We start from the raw sequence: 6,840 nt of genomic DNA, 5'->3' as shown, positions 1-6,840 counted from the left end.
AGCCCAGCGGTCCTCATGATGTACTCTGCATAAAAGTTAATTAAGCAGGGTGACAATATACAACCTTGACGTACTCTTTTTCCTATTTGGAACCAGTCTGTTGTTCCACATCCAGTTCTAACTGTTGCTTCCTGACCTGCATACACGTTTCTCAAGAGGCAGGTCTGGTATTCCCATCTCTTTCAGAATTGTCCACAGTTTATTGTGATCCACACAGTCAAAGGCTTTGGCATAATCAATAAAGCAGAAGTAGATGTTTTTCTGGAACTCTCTTGCTTTTTCCATGATCCAGCAGATGTTGGCAATTTGATCTCTGGTTCTTCTGCTTTTTCTAAAACCAGCTTGAACATCTGGAAGTACACGGTTCACGGATTGCTGAAGCCTAACTTGGAGAATTGTAAGCCTTACTTTACTAGCGTGTGAGATGAGTGCAATTGTGTGGTAGTTTGAGCATTCTTTGGCATTGCCTTTCTTTGGAATTGGAATGAAGACTGACCTTTTCCAGTCCTGTGGCCACTGCTGAGTTTTCCAAATTTGCTGGCATATTGAGTGCAGCACTTTCGCAGCATCATCTTTCAGGATTTGAAATAGCTCAACTGGAAATACATCACCTCCACTAACTTTGTTTGTAGTGATGCTTTCTAAGGCCCATTTGACTTCACATTCCAGCATTTCTGGTTCTAGTGAGTGATCACACCATTGTGATTATCTGGGTCGTGAAGACCTTTTTTGTGCAGTTCTTCTGTGTATTCTTGCTACTTCTTCTTAATATCATCTGCTTCTGTTAGGTCCATACCATTTCTGTCCTTTATTGAGCCCATCTTTGCATGAAATGTTCCCTTGGTATCTCTAATTTTCTTGAAGAGATCTCTAGTCTTTCCCATTCTATTGTTTTCCTCTATTTCTTTGCATTGATTGCTGAGGAAGGCTTTCTTATCTTTCCTTGCTATTCTTTGGAACTCTGCGTTCAAATGGGTATATCTTTCCTTTTCTCCTTTGCTTTTCCCTTCTCCTCTTTTCACAGGTATCTGTAAGGCCTCCTCTGACAGCCATTTTGCTTTTTTGCATTTCTTTTTCTTGGGGGATGGTCTTGATTCCTGTCTCCTGTACAATGTCACGAACCTATGTCCATAGTTCATCAGGCACTCTGTCTATCAGATCTAGTCCCTTAAATCTATCTCACTTCCACTGTATAGTCATAAGGGACTTGATTTTGGTCATACCTGAAAGGTCTAGTGGTTTTCTCCACTTCCTTCAATTTCAGTCTGAATTTGGCAATAAAGAGTTCATGATCTGAGCCACAGTCCACTCCCAGTCTTGTTTTTGCTGACTACATAGAGTTTCTCCATCTTTGGCTGCAAAGAATATAATCAATCTGATTTCGGTGTTGACCATCTAGTGACGTCCATATGTAGATTCTTTTCTTGTGTTGTTGGAAGCAGGTGTTTTCTATGTCCAGTGTGTTCTCTTAACAGAACTTTTATTAGCCTTTGCTCTGCTTCATTTTATATTCCAAGGCCAAATTTGCCTGTTACTCCAGGTGTTTCTTGACTTCCTACTTTTGCATTCCAGTCCCCTATAATAAAAAAGACGTCTTTTTTGGGTGTTCTAGAAGATCTTGTAGGTCTTCATAGAACGGTTCAACTTCAGGTTCTTCAGCGTTACTGGTCAGGGCATAGACTTGGATTACCGTGATATTGAATGGTTTGCCTTGGAAACTATTAAAGACCATTCTATCGTTTTTGAGATTGCATCCAAGTACTATGTTTCGGACTCTTTTATTGACTATGATGGCTACTCCATTTCTCCTAAGGGATTCCTGCCCACAGTAGTGGATATAATGGTCATCTGAGTTAAATTCACCCATTCCAGTCCATCTTAGTTCGCCGATTCCTAGAATGTCGATGTTCACTGTTGTCATCTCCTGTTTGACCACTTCCAATTTGCCTTGATTCATGGACCTAACATTCCAGGTTCCTATGCAATATTGCTCTTTACAGCATCGAACCTTGCTTCAATCTCCAGTCCCATATATAACTGGGTGTTGTTTATGCTTTGGCTCCATCCCTTCATTCTTTCTGCAGTATTTCTTCACTGATCTCCAGTAGCATATTGGGCACCTACGGACCTGGGGAGTTCATCTTTCAGTGTCATATTTTTTTGCCATACTGTTCATGGGGTTCTCAAGGCAAGGATAGGTGTTATGTCAACATAATTTACTGGAGGACTTACACTCTCATCATCTCCTTGATAGTGACCTGGATCAGGTCTGTTGTTGGCCCCATGTAACCACCATGTTCCCTGTTCTGTTTGGAAATATCCAGCACAGTACTAGGACACAGTAGGTGTTCCATGATAGCTCAGTGATACAGAATCTAATGTCACACCTCTTTTACTGACACTCTTCTTGTGTTGACCTTTCTGAAAGATCAAATTTCATTTTTCATTCAAAGAAATTTTCACACACTGAAAATCTTTTGAGAATTTCATATATCCAAAGGGCATGAGCTCAATAAACTTAAACATAGACCTTATCTGTGTTACAGAAAAGAGAGCTACAAACTGGCTCACATAATCACTCCTACTCATCAACCTCACAAGAACTCCTCCCCTGGTCATTCTAAAAGAATGACCATGAAACAGTGCAACTGTCCTCCCTTCTTGGAGCCCAGAGGTGACTGTCCCTGACCATCCAGTACCCAGTTATGACTGAGGATCTGCTGTGCTGAGAGCCCCAAAATAGAGGAAGCAACCTCAATGTTTAGAGCAGCACTATTAACAATAGCCAAGACACAGAAACAACTTATGTGTCCATCAACAGACCATTGGTTTATCCAGACTCAAGACTTAGCGAATGAATTTATGGTCCTTTGGAACTGTCTGGGGGAGTGGGTAGAAATAGTTAGGGAGTTTGGGATTGACATGTATACACTGTTATATTTAAAGTGGATAACCTTAGAAAAGGCAGAGGAACAAGAGATCAAATTCCAACATCCGCTGGATCATGGAGAAAGCAAGAGAGTTCCAGAAAAACATCTATTTCTGCTTCATTGATTATGCCAAAGCCTTTGACTGTGTGGATCACAATAAACTGTGGAACATTCTGAAAGAGATGGGAATCCCAGACCACCTGACCTGCCTCTTGAGAAACCTGTATGCAGGTCAGGAAGCAACAGTTAGAACTGGACATGGAACAACAGACTGGTTCCAAATAGGAAAAAGAGTACGTCAAGGTTGTATATTGTCACCTTGCTTATTTAACTTATATCAGAGTACATCATGAGGAACTCTGGGCTGGAAGAAGCACAAGCTGGAATCAAGATTGCCGGGAGAAATATCAATAACTTCAGATATGCAGATGACACCACCCTGATGGCAGAAAGTGAAGAGGAACTCAAAAGCCTCTTGATGAAAGTGAAAGAGGAGAGTGAAAAGGTTGGCTTGAAGCTCAACATTCAGAAAACAAAGATCATGGCATCTGGTCCCATCACTTCATGGGAAATAGATGGGGAAACAGTGGAAACAGTGTCAGACTTTATTTTTTGGGGCTCCAAAATCACTGCAGATGCTGATTGCAGCTAGGAAATTAAAAGACGCTTGCTCCTTGGAAAAAAAGTTATGACCAGCCTAGATAGCATATTAAAAAGCAGAGACATTATTTTGGAAACCAAGGTCCGTCTAGTCAAGGCTATGGTTTTTCCCGTGGTCATGTATGGATGTGAGAGTTGGACTGTGAAGAAAACTGAGCGCCGAAGAATTGATGCTTTTGAACTGTGGTGCTGGAGAAGACTCTTGAGAGTCCCTTGGAGTGCAAGGAGATCCAACCAGTCCACTCTAGAGGAGATCAATCCTGGGTGTTCATTGGAAGGACTGATGCTAAAGCTGAAACTGCAATACTTTGGCCACGTCATGTGACGAGTTGACTCATTGGAAAAGACTCTGATGCTAGGAGGGATTGGGGGTGGGAGGAGACGGGGACGACAGAGAATGAGATGGCTGGATGGCATCACTGACTCGATGGACATGGGCTTGAGTGAACTCTGGGAGTTGGTGATGGACAGGGAGGCCTGGCGTGCTGTGATTCATGGGGTCGCAAAGAGTCGGACACGACTGAGCGACTGAATTGAACTGAACCAACAAGGTCCTACTGCATAGCACAGGGAACTCTGCTCAATGTTATGTCACAACCTGGGTGGGAGGAGACTTTGGGGAAAGAATGGACACATGTATATGTATGGCTGTGTCCCTTTGCTGTGCGCCTGAAACTATCACAATGTTGTTAATTAGCTATAATCCAATATAAAATAAAAAACTTAAACGAAGAAACAGACCATTGGCTTAAGAAGGTATTGTGTAAATATATCAGTTCAGTTCAGTTCAGTTGCTCAGTCATATCCAACTCTTTGCAACCCCATGGACTGCAGCATGCCAGGCTTCCCTGTCCAATACCAACTCCCAAAACTTGCTCAAACTCATGTCCATCAAATCAGTGATGCCATCCAACTATCTCATTCTCTGTCATCCCCTTCTCCTCCCATCTTCAATCTTTCCCAGCATCAGGGTCTTTTCAAATGAGTAAGTTCTTCGCATCAGGTAGGTAAATTATTGGAGCTTCAGCATCAGTCCTTCCAATGAGTATTCAGGGTTTATTTCCTTTAGGATTGACTGGTTTGATCTCCTTGCAGTCCAAAGGACTCTCAAGAGTCCCTTCCAACATCCACAGTTCAAAAGCATGAGGTCTTGTTGTCTTGGTGGGTAGTTTCTCTCATATTGATGACTTATGAAGTGTTCACTCCTGTTTATACTAGTGTCTTCTTTGCTATTCGCATGTACAGATTTTTTATTTTCAACTTTGAGACCTTAATAATTAACATCAAAACTAGATCTTCATAGAAAAGTCCATGATAACTTCAAGTTCTTAATCTTGATGCAAACAGAGGGGAGTGATTCCCACAAATCCATCAAAACATAGATTTTGTAGAGTGAAGTATGAAAGAACGATTCAAAACTCATGATAAATAAAGCACCAAAATGGCATTGCACTGCAGCCGGGATTCATTTGCAATGCACCATGACTGAGCTGACATTTGACGACCTTTCTGAACTGGCCATCTACAACGCATAAGCATTTCTCAAGGTGTCAGATGAAGACTGGTAAAAAAACAAGAAACAAAACTTACCACCACTTCTCAGCGTTCAGTTCAGTTCAGTTCAGTTCAGTCGCTCAGTTGTGTCCGACTCTCCGTGACCCCATGAATCACAGCACGCCAGGCCTCCCTGTATATCACCAACTCCCGGAGTACACTCAAACTCATGTCCACAGAGTCGGTGATGCCATCCAGCCATCTCATTCTCCGTCGTCCCCTTCTCCTCCCGCCCCCAACCTTTCCCAGCATCAGAGTCTTTTCCAGTGAGTCAACTCGTCGCATGAGGTGGCCAAAGTATTGGAGTTTCAGCTTTAGCATCAGTCCCTCCAATGAACATCCAGGATTGATCTCCTTTAGAATGGACTGGTTGGATCTCCTTGCAGTATAAGGGACTCTCAAGAGTCTTCTCCAGCACCACAGTTCAAAAGCATCAATTCTTCGGCGATCAGCTTTCTTCACAGTCCAACTCTCACATCCATACATGACCACGGGAAAAACCATTGCCTTGACTAGACGGACCTTGGTTGGCAAAGTAATGTCTCTGCTTTTTAATATACTATCAAGGTTGGTCATAACTTTCCTTCCAAGGAGCAAGCGTCTTTTAATTTCATGGCTGCAATCAGCATCTGCAGTGATTTAGCTAGGCTAAATAAACAAGACAGTGACACAGGCCAGTTTTATTGGTTGTGCTGTTTTTGGTTGTGGATCAGTGCGGGTAGTGGCACTGAAACTGTAGTTCTCATGAATCTGTAGGTTGAGACGGGAATTTGAACAAACCACCATCAGCATTTGACTGGCTAGGGTAGTAGGGACTGATTTACAAACTCATGTAAAAGAAGCTTTACCTCTCCACCCCCCAACCCCTGCCAGAACTAGCACTACATACTTTTATCCAGTTTTTGCAGTTGCGACTTTGATGGGCTTTAGAAAAAGACTGCAGAAATCCCCCCCAACGAGACATGAGAAGAGGGCATAGTGGTTCTGGGATGCTTCACAGTTTTAACCAAGAATCCTGACCAGCTCTCTGTGCTTCCGTTCCATTCCGTCGCTCAGTCTTGTCCGACTCTTTGCGACCCCATGGACTGTAGCCTACCAAGCTTCTCCGTCCATGGGATTCTCCAGGCAAGAATATTGGAGTGGGTTACCGTTTCCTTCTCCAGGGCATCTTCCCGACCCAGGGATCGACCCCTGGTCTCCCGCATTGGAGGCAGACTCTTTTAACCTCTGAGCCACCAGGGAAGCCCTCTCTGTGCTTAACTGACCCTTTTTTGTTTTTTTGATTTTTCTTCTTTGGTTTTCCTGCTTATCTGCTTGGTCTACTCATTTTACATCCTACTCCTGGGCTCCTTGTCCTTCCCTTTCTTTCGACTGTTTTCTGAGCACCTACTATGCACCGAGTTAGGTATTACATTCTGGGGCACAGAAAGGTTCAAAAGACAAGTTGTCTGCCCTCGAGGAGGCATGGTCCAGGGTAAATGTTGTCTCCTTTAAGCCTCACAAAAAACCTTCAGTCAGTTCAGTTCAATTCAGTCGTTCAGTCGTGTCCGACTCTCCGCGACCCCATGAATCACAGCACGCCAGGCCTCCCTGTCCATCACCAACTCCCGGAGCACACTCAAACTCATGTCCACAGAGTCGGTGATGCCATCCAGCCATCTCATTCTCGGTCGTCCCCTTCTCCTCCCACCCCCAA

Source organism: Moschus berezovskii, chromosome 10 (genome assembly GCF_049115385.1).
Source record: "Moschus berezovskii isolate FMDL1 chromosome 10, NW_MosBer_1.0, whole genome shotgun sequence".
NCBI lineage: Eukaryota > Metazoa > Chordata > Mammalia > Artiodactyla > Moschidae > Moschus > Moschus berezovskii.
This window is presented reverse-complemented; position numbering follows the sequence as displayed.